This window comes from Theropithecus gelada, chromosome 4 (genome assembly GCF_003255815.1).
Source record: "Theropithecus gelada isolate Dixy chromosome 4, Tgel_1.0, whole genome shotgun sequence".
NCBI classification, from domain to species: Eukaryota; Metazoa; Chordata; class Mammalia; order Primates; family Cercopithecidae; genus Theropithecus; species Theropithecus gelada.
In genome coordinates, this window is record NC_037671.1 from 164749691 (window position 1) to 164761562 (window position 11872).

Below are 11872 nucleotides of genomic sequence, written 5' to 3' on the forward strand. Positions count from 1 at the left end.
TGACTCCACGGCCCTCCTTCTTCTCTGTCCTAGTTCTCATGTGAATACATAAAAATGTGACCCTCCAGAATTATTTCACATTTCAGCAGAAAGAAATGGTTTCAGTGGAGCTATCCTAGCAGCGCTTTTGTATGTCTTGCTTAATAACTCCCTTTCCCTTAATTGAAAAAGGAAAGAAAAAAAATAAAGAATGGTGCTGGTTTGGAAATACTTTTAGAGATTGCTGTCTCCAACTGTGCTTGTTCTCGCTGTCTGTTATGGTCCATTAGATAAACATGGTGTTCAACAGTCAGGCGGTTGTTGATATATTTGGCAACACTGATAATGTGATCTATGTTTAGGAGGAAGTGGATGCGTCATTCCATGGGGGCATAGGTTTTCTGAAAGTGATTGTTCTTTTTACAAGAAAAAGTTAGATAAGTCATTGAACCTTAAATTCTCACTAAGAGTCTGAACATTTTTAATTTTTGTCATCTAAGGCTTTTTTTTTTTTTTTTGGTGCTTTTATTGGAATTTCAGATTAATAGTTGGGCTTATTCTCAGAAGCAACCAGTATTAACTGAAAATAAATGCAAACCTGGTTGCTTCTGACTCTTGAGGGTGAAATTAGTACAAGGAGAAAAATGGAGGGGCTTGTTATCTGAGTATATTTCTTTATTGTTCATCAGTCACAGTTTTTAGTGTTTTCATTTTCATTTGTAACCTGCAAGTTTAAAAACAAACAGAAAAGAACCTCAAATCTTAAGGTTCTTTTTCTGTTTCTCTCCCTTGTGTGTATTTATCTATCTATCAGTTAATCTACCTACCTGCCTATCTACCTCTCTCTCTCTCGCCATACACATATACACATGTGTACTATATTTAGACTATATATGTATAATACATATGTATATGTATATTTAGTATATATGTATACGCATATTGATGTGTATATTTGGACTATACATACATAGTCTAAATGTAGTACATATATGTATGTATTTATACTATATATGCATATTTATACACATATACAGTCTCTTTATATATGTAGTCCTGAAGAAAGGATTAGAATATATTTCATCAAATAAAATACTAAAATATTTTGGACATAAAAGGGCATAAAGTCTGAGATATGGAATGTCTTGTAATGTCCAGCTGAGTCCTACATATCCTCAGTGATAGGATTTCAAGCATTTCTCTTGGGAAGTCATTCCATTATCTAATAGTTTTCAATGGGAGGAAATTTTTCCCGATAGGCTTAATGTTCCTCTTCTCAACTGATTCCATTAAACCTAATTACCCCTTCCTAAAGCTGAGCAATTCCTCTCCTAGTGGCATTTACCCTGTTTTAATAGTGGAAAGCAACAATTAGCTCTTCAGCTGTCACAAAATCAGTATATTTTGAACTCTTTTGATGTTTCTTCTTAAATGGTATACATACATGCATATGTATATGTGTATCATACATACAACTAGTCACCACATTGGCTTTAGTGTTTACTTAATACCGAAATCACATCAGTATTTCAGATGTGCTTACATGGTAAGACATTATTGACTTTTCTCTTATAAATTCTTTATGTCCACAGGTGGCCACTAACAATATAGTAGCCTTCACTCACATTTTATAAAAATGGGTTATAGGTGACGAGCCACAACTTAACAATCTAGCCTCTGTGAAAGTTGGCTTATGTCTATAGTTTGGTCTGGTGAAGGTTCCAAGAAAAAAATGCCTCTGACCCCATTCAGTTCCATCAAGAAAGGGAATTTTGTTCTATGCGGGAGATGGATGTTTTTACTTACTCTCTAGAGAGGGGCATTTAAAATCACTTTAGGTTGTTGGAATCTATAGCCGGCACTAACATGGCAGGAAGCTTAGTGATTTTTAAATTATTTAGAAGTAAAATCCCCACCCCCTGTAGTTTTTATTTTTAGAGTGTCCAGTTTAGGATTTTAATGCTAAAAAAGCGAAACTATGCTCACTCTTGTCATCTTCTTCCTTCTCTCTTCCTTTGACCTTCCCCCTTCGCCTCCCCTTCCCTCCTATTGCTATGCTCCTTCCTGTTTCCTTTCTTACCTCAAATCCCATTACCTACCGCCATACCTTTTTTCCTTCTTTCTCTGACTCTGATTTTTCTCAGTTCTCTCTTAATGAGGTTTATTTGTGAGCCTCAAACCTCATATTATTGTTCAGTCTTTGGGTATCTTCCATGCTGGGGGATCCTTCCTGGGCCAGTTAATGATGACTTTAGGGTCTGAAAGAAGGATCTTTCTTCTTGCCCTCAGGTCACTTCTGTAGCCTAGTGTGGTTAGCATACTAGATGAATCTGGACTACTTGGAAAAGATTTCCTAGAAGTGTCTATGGACTGACTGTGCTCCTCCCAAATTCATATGTTGAAGTCCTAATCCCCATCTTGATGGTATTTGGAGGTGGGGCCTTTGGGAGGTATTTAGGCTTATATAAGATCATGAGGTTGGGGACTACGTGATGGGATTAATATCCTTCAAAGGAAAGGAAGAAACACAGGAGCTTTCTCTCTCTCCATGCTCTGGTACTGAGGAAAGACCATATGAGCACACAGCAAGAAGGTAGTTATCTACCAGGTAGGAAGAATGCCCTCATCAAGAACCATATCGGCCAGTACCTTGATCTTAGACTTCCCAGCCTCCAGAACAGTGAGAAAATAAATGTCTGTTGTTGAAGCCACCCCGTCTTTGGTATTTTGTTGTAGCAGTCCAAACTGACTAAGACAAAGTATCTTTTTATCAAAGATCAGACTTTATATTTTTACTTGTGTTAACATTTCATAATTCCAAAGTTCTCCAACTTCCATATAACAAAAAATTTGAATTCAGTACAATGACCTTGTAAGTATCTTGTTTATAATAAGCCTCTTTAAAATATATTCAGTAACATTGCTCTAATTAGAAAGAATTTAAAATATACAATGATGTCTTAGGTATGTTTATTTTAAGTGAGAATTGATTTGTTTGTTTTGTTTTGTTGTGAGATAGGGTCTCACTCTGTCACCCAGGCTGCTGGAGTGCAGCAACAGAATGCAGTGGCACGATTTTAGCTCACTGCAATCTCAACCTCCTGGGCTCAGGTGATCCTCCCATCTCAGCCTCCAAAGTAGCTGGGACGACAAGCACACACCACCACACCAACTAATTTTCGTATCTTTTGTAGAGACAAGGTCTCTGTTTATTGCCAGGCTGGTCTCGAACTCCAGGCTTAAGCCAGCCACCCATTTCAGCCGCCCAAAGTGCTAGGATTATAGGTGTGAGCCATTGTGCCTGGTTGTTGTTGTTTTTAGTCATGAAATATTCAACTCTGTCCAGCCATCCTGGGCTAGTCTAATGACTGTAATTGCTTTATAACTACTTAGTAATGGATTTCTGGAATCTGAAATTGAGGCCATAAGCAGAAATGACTAAAATATAGAATTTTTTCTCCTATTTTATTTGTTCATCGAGATATTGGAACTGTATCATTACATTTAAAGGGGGGAACTATTATTAACAACAAATTAAATTATTTCAACCAAAACCACTTACTAGGTGTGTTGACTGTTAGTCATTACCAAATCAGCTAAGAAAAAATAGTTTTATTTCCACTTTGTTGATTCAACAAATAATTTTCATATTTGTAATTCCTATTGACATTCACAGATCTCTAGGATCTCTATTATCAGACATGTCGTTTGTGCCTGTGATTATGTCTTCATCTGTGCCTGTCTTTGTCCTTTCCTAGCTGAATGTCCTTGAAAAAGTCATTTGGCCTTTTTGTGTCTGTTTCCTTACCATGAGATGGAAAAATACATAGAGTCAAACGTGTGAAATTGTTTCCAGAAATTAATTGAAGTAAGCACTTTGAATACTATCAGACCATAGTAAGTTCTATGATGATGACGACAGATCTAATTGAGAGCTCATTTGCTGGCAGCATCCTAAATAACTCTGCTTCATGGAAGAAAGGCTCTCTAAGTACCAAAGATTAAGATCCTTGGTTTAAGACTCAAGGAATCTGTTTACAAGGTAAGTAAGCAAGAGAACAATAACAAAACATAGTTTATACAAGGCCTATTCAATCACAATCTTATCTTTTCAATTTCAAGTCTATCCCCTTTAAGTTTCCATGACACAAATATCAGCTGACATACACACAAGGTGACTCACCTTCTTCCCATTAAACCAGGTTGAGATTAAAAACAAACAAGCAAACAGCTGGAACGTGGCACGTGGGTCAGACCCTTCTGAGTCCAATTGGGTAGCTCAGCAGAGATCAGAAGGATTTTCAAAAACCAACAACCAATTGGCACATATCTTCAGGCATGCTTGAAGTCTGTGGGGCCAAATGGTAGAGTATCCTGGCAGAGCCAAAAAGTCTTCTTTTATGACACAGAAAAGAAAACTTCTTTCAAAGTAGTTATGCAACCCAGGAGAACACAATGCATCCACTGTGTGTGTCCTGGGGCTGTCTATGAACAAATGAGTTCTATATTTTTGTCTTCTGTAAACTTCAGCATTGATGATGAACGTTATTTCAAGTAAATATTCCACTACTTTATCTCTGTAAAGACATCCACAAAGAATGTAAGTTATAATTTCCTTATTCATTTTTCTGGTTAGAGAAGGCATTTCTATTTTAATGATCAATTATTATATTCTGAATTTGCCACAAGTCTCTTTTTCATATTTAAACACTAGTTTTTTGTTTTGTTTTGTTTTTTTAAATTCTTAAGATAAACAGAAAAGTCAAGGTTAGAAAATGTTCAAAACAATTGCTTACCTTGTAAAATCTCATTAGGGAAGTAGTTTTGCTCGTTTCATACTATTGACATTTCTCAATTTCAGTAATCATTAATATTTTTTAAAGCTGCTAGCAGATAGGTACAATGCTCCTTTTAAGTGTTATTCCCATCAAAGACAGGTTTCAATTACCTCTTTCACTCTTTATGTCATTTCTCTATTATTTTGAAAATATTACTGATGCCTTCAAGTTCATTTGTATTCTGTAAGATTCTCCTTGTATCCCAGCAACTCCATCTGAAAAAATAATTTGTTTTTTTAATTGGCAATATATTCAGAACAAAACCCTGCATATACTTATGATTTTTTGGTAATAATTTTCATGATACTAATTCCCCGGAAAGGAATTTGCACTTTACGAACAAACAGTGATTTCCTTTGCAACCTTCTCTGGTCTATGTCACTACAGTTATCTAAACAATTTAGATGTCTTTTTCTTGACTAAACTTTTAAAAAATTTTGATTTTGTTCTGTTTTTAGAAATGATACACATCATCAGATAATTTGTAAAACAGAAAGTATGTTAAAAAATAAAAACTTCCTTAAATAACCGTGGGATAATCAAGGTTGTAGTAGACTGCCAAGTGAATTATACAAACTCCAGAATTACTTCGGAATTAGACAGATAACCAAAGAATCTGTGGGGTACTTTGATGAACTCAAGTGAATCCTTATATTCGTCTTTACTGAGAAAACTGTTGGGAATTATTGCACTTCCACTTTTTTTTTTTTTTTAATATAAAGCATATCCTTCAGAGTGTCACATGCAGAAATATTTTTACGCATGTATATGTACCGTTAAGTACACAATACGCCTATGAGACCAACCATAGCCAATAGTTTAAAGAACCGTGCTTGGGGCGAAGGGGAGGAATGTGTGGCTGGAGACTTAGTTTGGCATGACTGAGAAGCACCCAAGCGGAGGAAGGGCGGGTGCGTCGGCTGCAGCCAGGCGGCAGTTCTGGTACTTCTCAGTCATGACATTCAGGGTCAGGTAACTGAAGTCTCATCAGCCAAAAGGGGATAATAGTAGTAATATCTCTCTCATAATATTGTCACAAGAATTGCATATACTTATATTCACTAAATAAGTAAAATGCTTTCAACAGTGTTGTGAAGTTATGTGCTATGCAGGTATTTTACTGTAATTGACTTTATTTTTGTTTTAGAGCACTTTTGGGTTCACAAGAAAGTTGAGTGGAAAGTAGAGAGTTTCCATATCTGCCCTGCTCTCACACATGCACAGCCTGCCCCGTGGTCAACATTCCCCTCAGACTGGTACATTCATTTACAATGGGTGAACTACATTCACACATCATTGTCACCCAGAGTCCAAGTGTGCATTAGGCTTCGCTCTTAGGTTGTACATAATGAGTTTTGACAAATGTATGATGACATTTATTTTAATAATGAAAATGGTTTGGTTGTTAGGGACTAGATTGTGACACTTCTGTTACAAATACGAAGAAAGTTGGGAGATTGTTAATGAAATCCCTTTCTAGAAGAAAATTATAGAAAATGTGCTGGGTCTTCAGACTGGTGGGTCCCCCTCCAGTCCCTGAACTGCCCACTGGAAGGTATGATTAAGACAGTCACTTGGTGGTTAAACTTGCATGACCTAATGAAGGCAAGAAAATGTGGTTTCTGTAAGAGGAAATCCTGTAACTGGACCATGATGGTTCTTTGTAAGGTCACCACATAGGGAGAAAGAAGTGGAAAAAATTTAAACTTTAGAAAAAGTAAAAAATCTTTGTAGTAAAGATAAAATTTTGCTGTTATGGTATCTTGTAGGAGGCGCCAGTGACATTTTGCTGAACTGCTTGTGGTGAATTCTAAGAACAAATACAAGGTATTATTTTGAAGGAATGGGGAATGCTGGCATGGAGCTCATTGCCTGGAAGGAGAAGAAGCTGAAAACATAAATAGAGAAAAATCAATTTGGATAAATTCATAAATCATTGATTTAGAATCAATGTATAGAAGACAGAGTTGGTAGGCTGGGAGCAGTGGCTCACATCTGTTATCCCAGCACTTTGGGAGGATGAGGCGGGTGGAACACTTGAGGTCAGGAATTCAAGACCAGCCTGGCCAACATGGAGAAAACCTGTCTCTACTGAAAATACAAAAGTTAGCTGGGCGTGGTGATTCGTGCCTGTGGTCTCAGCTACTCAGGAGGCTGAGGCACGAGGAGAATCTCATGAACCTGGGAGGCATAAGTTGCAGCTGAGATTGCATCACTGCATTCCAGCCTGGATGACAGAAGTGAGACTCTCTCAAGAAAAACAAAAGATAGAGTTGGTTTTTGCACCGTAGTGTAATATCTGTACAAATATAAGCAATGTCTTTATCTTGCATGTAGATACCTCTCCACAGGCTACCACGTGAATCTAAAAAATGTGCCTTGCCCCAGTCAGCTGGAGCATAGGCCTAGTTCAGACAGTGTTCTAAAAAGAAAACTACTAACAAAGGGGTTTGAGTTCCTTGGGATATCAAAAATAAAATTAGTTTATTCTATTGTAATTGCTTATTTAAAATGGCAGAATCCCCCTTAGAATTGAAAGTGTTCATCAATTTATTCAGCAAATATTTATTGAGCACCTACTACATGCCAGGTGGTCACAAGTTTAAAAGTAAGCAATATAGACAAAGCCCATGCCCTCTTCTAGCTAACAGAAAATAAATACTGGGTGAAAGAATAAAAGAGAATTATGTGCAGGTTATGCACTTAACAAGCATAAATGTATGTAACAGCTTTGGAATGTTCTTTGATGAAGTTCTGATATACCTTACCCATTTTTCTCCATTAAGCATGTGGTGAAGACACAGCCTGACCAGTAAGACTGTCTGTGTTCTGATATGATCTAGGTTTCTTTTCTTCTATTGACCAAAAGGTGTGAATGTGTGTTGCATGGGATGTGTGTATATTTGTGTGTGTGTGTGTGCATGTGTGTGTGTGTGAGAGCATGTATACTTTTGTGTCATTCTTCTCAAAATGTAGCACATGAACTGGAATTGAAGAAGAATTAGAGCTTTTGATTACTATTTGGATTATTTTCTTGGTCTTTACGTATGCAACTGTTCAAGGCTTAATATAAGTCTGGTCTTTTTAGTATAATGTTGTGCAGGAGACTTTGCTTCCTTATAATATGTTATGTGACATGAGGCTCATTTGCTTTCGCTATTATCCCAGGAAATGCTAGCATCTTTCTTGTGAGTATTCTGTGTCCTGGGTTTCCTACTGTGCAGCAGTGTAAGGAGAGTAGGGCAATGTAAACTTCTTTGAGAATCACTTCCTGACTGATTGGCGTCTAAGAAGAAACACGATCTGGAGCTTTGCACAGCACCAGGACTCTGCCTGTGAAACACTATTAAATCCACTATTACCGTCCTCCCTTCCACCCTTCCCCCAGGACTCAAAGGTGGCGTTCCCACTTAACTCTTTCATGCCCAATACTATGGAGGACGCACACTGCCAATGTCTGCAATGAATCATATGTTTTCAGAATCATTATTTTGATCACTTATATCCTTTCTTATTAAAAATGTCTGTGCAGTTCCTAAAGAGGAAAGGGGTGAGGGAGGAAAGCTGCAATTTAGAGGAACTGTGTAGTTGTTTTACTTTCTTTCTTTTGTTCAATCATCACATTTAATATTTCCTTATAATTCACATTTTAAAGAAAACAAACCCAAGGCTCAGAGAGGTCAACTAATTTGCACACATGGCATGGCTAAGAAGTGGCAGGGGCTGGATTAGAATCAAGGCATTTCTGACTCAGAGCCAGTGATTTTTCTACTACATACAGTAAGTTCCACCAAGTGGAAAATTAAGGTCTTAATAATACCAGCCAAGAAACACTGCATTAATTATAATGAATGTTTTATGCGGGGTAGTTTTTGGGTCTGAATCATGTGCATCGTTGCCATACATGTTTTATTTTATTTATTTTTTTACTTTGTGTGGAGACATCGGCGTTTATTAACCACTGCCTCCAAGACTGAGGATCAGATGGTTAAAAAAAAGATATTTGAATGTGTAAATATTTGTTTCAGAATACCTGGAGATAGTCTTTTTTCTGTCTTTCACCTAACCTTTCTTCCACATCTTAATTACACAGTTTTTTTTTATTGAGGCAACAAATTCCTTCCTCCTTAGATCCGTGCCCCACAACAACCCGGAGCCCAGAACATAAACAAAGACACATTTGGAAGCTCCTGCAGAGAGACCCATATCCAAGATCAGCAGATCCTGCAGTTTGCTGTTTCCTCCTCCCCCTCCCCAGATGCAGGCTTATGGAAGTCTCCCTGAGGCAATGCATGTATGGTTTCAGGGAAAGGACTGAAAACCGTGGCTGCTGCTGTTAGTATTAGATGGCTGTAAATGAATAAATGGATAATAACAGCTAGGAAGCTCACTGACGGTATTCCAAGTATTAATAAATGAGTGCAATTGACACAGTTTGACACCAACACTTTGGAATTTATGACATGTAAAAGGGGAGGATATGAATCTGCCACTTTCAACTTTTTAATATAATTGGGATGCCTGAAGCCATTATACCATCTGTAAACTTCCCGTATTAGCCCTGATTTGCTCCTGAATGTCCACAAAGCCTGGGACTTCATATAAAAGTTTAGAAAAGAGTTCAGCATTGTAGCTTTTCTTTTAATATCTGAAACTTGTTATAGCATGTGCTGCTATTTCCAGGCAGTTTAGTATCATTAAAGCAAACACCATATAAACCTGCCTTCCTATTTTTAACATTGTAGAATTCTATATTAAGTGCTATGAACAAAGAAACATATCAGATGAATACTTTTTCCTTTAAAATGAAAAACTCCCTTAACCAGGATGTTCAGAACCCTCCCAAAATGGACTTGTTTTCAGCTTGTTCATCTTTTCCACCTCCCTACTGCTTTTTGAAAGTTTCATGTCCATTTTTGGTGACAATTTATTATTTGAAGTCATCTTCCAAGGGCAGGAAATATCTCTGTAGAAAAGAGTCTGAAATAAACTTCATGTGCAAAACAAACGTATCACAGACCAGTAGAGACAGTTCCTAAGCAGATTGCGTTCTAAAAGTTTGCCTAAAAGAATGTTGTTTGGAGCCTGGAACATATTTTTCATGGAAATATTATAGATGGCTGTTAAGTTCTAAGGTCAGTGCTTTGAGGCCATGTGACCTGTGAAGTAATTGGAGCGCAAAACTGCATTTTTAAAATACCACTTTGTGATAATTTAGGATACTATTGTGGTAACATCACACATTATAATATTGAATCTAGAGCTACTGCATAGTATCATGAGCACGATAGTTTAGGTTCCAGTCACACTGATCTCCTTGTTATTTCTCAACAAGGAGTAAGGACTGTGGTATCAGCATACAAATTAGGAGAGCGTGTGTGATTAATGATGACTGTAGTCCGTGCAATGATCAAGTCAATATCAAGTCATGCAGTTTGGAATACCTCTCCTGTCCCACTTTTTTAATATGCATGTTGAAGTAAGAGTCTCAAAGCATCAATATTTTTTGTTAGGTCTTTGTTGTGATTCATCACCATGTGATCCTGGGGCAGCGGATGTCTTGATAGGAAAATATTGACAGTGCACAGCTGGTACATTCCTTCCCTACTTTTACTTTAATTGCCCTGTGCTTCTCTAGCGTTCCCTGCACCCTCTTTTTCTCTCACTCTCTTCCCACTCAGTGGTAGGGTCTATGGCTGTAGAACACACCAGACAACTAATCTTGATTTAAGCAGACTACTTAGGGGATTCTGATGCACACTAAAAGGCGACTCACTGGACTGGAACGTGTGCCTATAAAAGATATCCTGGCCCCTATTGCTTCACCAACAATCAGCTAATTTGTTGTTGGCCTATTCCACCTTCTACATTTTCCACTGTCGTAAATTCTTTGGCTACTGTGACTGAACGTGCTGGAGAGCGACCTTTCTTCTCTTAGACAGCCTTGTAAATACATAAGCCTGGTTAAGAGACTGTTTTCGTCCCACTTCGTTACTTGTAGGCTCCTATAGTAAAAGACCATTCTTTCCTATATTTGCCATCTTTACCATTTATACTCAAGATAGGGGTTAGAAGCCAGATAATAGATAATGAAAAGAATGATAAATCATTGAGTGGTTGAAAACTAACACAAATATTTGATTACATTTCTAGCTGTAGTACATCAGCAAATCTCAGTTCCTGAGTAGGTGAAGATTGAATTGCCCAGGTGAGGAAAAGCAGGCGACTGAGCACTGCTCTGGGAGTCGGATCAGTAGGAGCCTGATCACAGAACAGGGCAGTATGAGCATCAGAGTTTGTGGAGAAAAGGGCAAGGTGGAAAGACATCTTACTAGTTTTTCAGTCCCTTTTGACTTTTAGAGGCAATTCTGGTGAGGGCTCAGAAAGAAAAGAAGAAAGCTGGGGAGAAAGCTCCATCGTTTTAGAGAACACATAAATAATCATGCACAGGATGTTGGTAGAAATATGGATGTTAATGATTATTTTGATGAAGCTTCAGACAGAAATGAGTTTTCTCAGAGGTCTCTTTTAAAGACTCAAGGCTTCTCCCTCTTGGTCATGTCTCAGCTAGTCTTAAAGCACTCAGAATCCAGCATGTCATCAAAGAAAATGTATGGCTATTTTACCAATCATAGAGACAATTTAAGTAAAGAGGAGTCGATTAAGCATTTGTAATATTTGCTTTTTAAACTGTGGCAGCAAAATCATTTTAGTGGATCACCATTCACATTAAAAATAGAATGAAAAAAATGGAACATAATAAAGTATATAAAAGTGGTACAACTTATATTTATTTTATGGATCTTTTATTTCCTTCCTTCCTTCCTTCCTTCCTTCCTTCCTTCCTTCCTTCCTTCCTTCCTTCCTTCCTTCCTTCCTTCCTCCCTCTCTCTCCCTCCCTCCCTTCCTTCCTTTCTTTCTCTTTCTTTCTTTTTCTTTCCTTCCTTCCCTCCCTCCCTCCTTCCTTCCTTCCTTCCTTCTTTCTTTCTTTCTCTCTCTCTCTTTCTCTCTTTCTTTCTTTCTTTCTTTCTTTCTTTCTTTCTTTCTTTCTTTCT

General features: G+C 37.5%; 1 long non-coding RNA gene across 1 annotated transcript in view; it reads right to left on the reverse strand.

Moving 5' to 3' along the window:
* Positions 1-4501: 4501 nt before the first annotated feature.
* LOC112622102 overlaps positions 4502-11872 on the reverse strand; it is a 13434-nt gene continuing 6063 nt past the window's right edge. Inside the window, exons 2-3 of the long non-coding RNA XR_003118941.1 lie at positions 4776-5032; positions 4502-4556 (exon numbers count right to left, since the gene is read on the reverse strand). This is a non-coding gene — a long non-coding RNA (uncharacterized LOC112622102). The remainder of the gene's footprint in view (positions 4557-4775; positions 5033-11872) is intronic.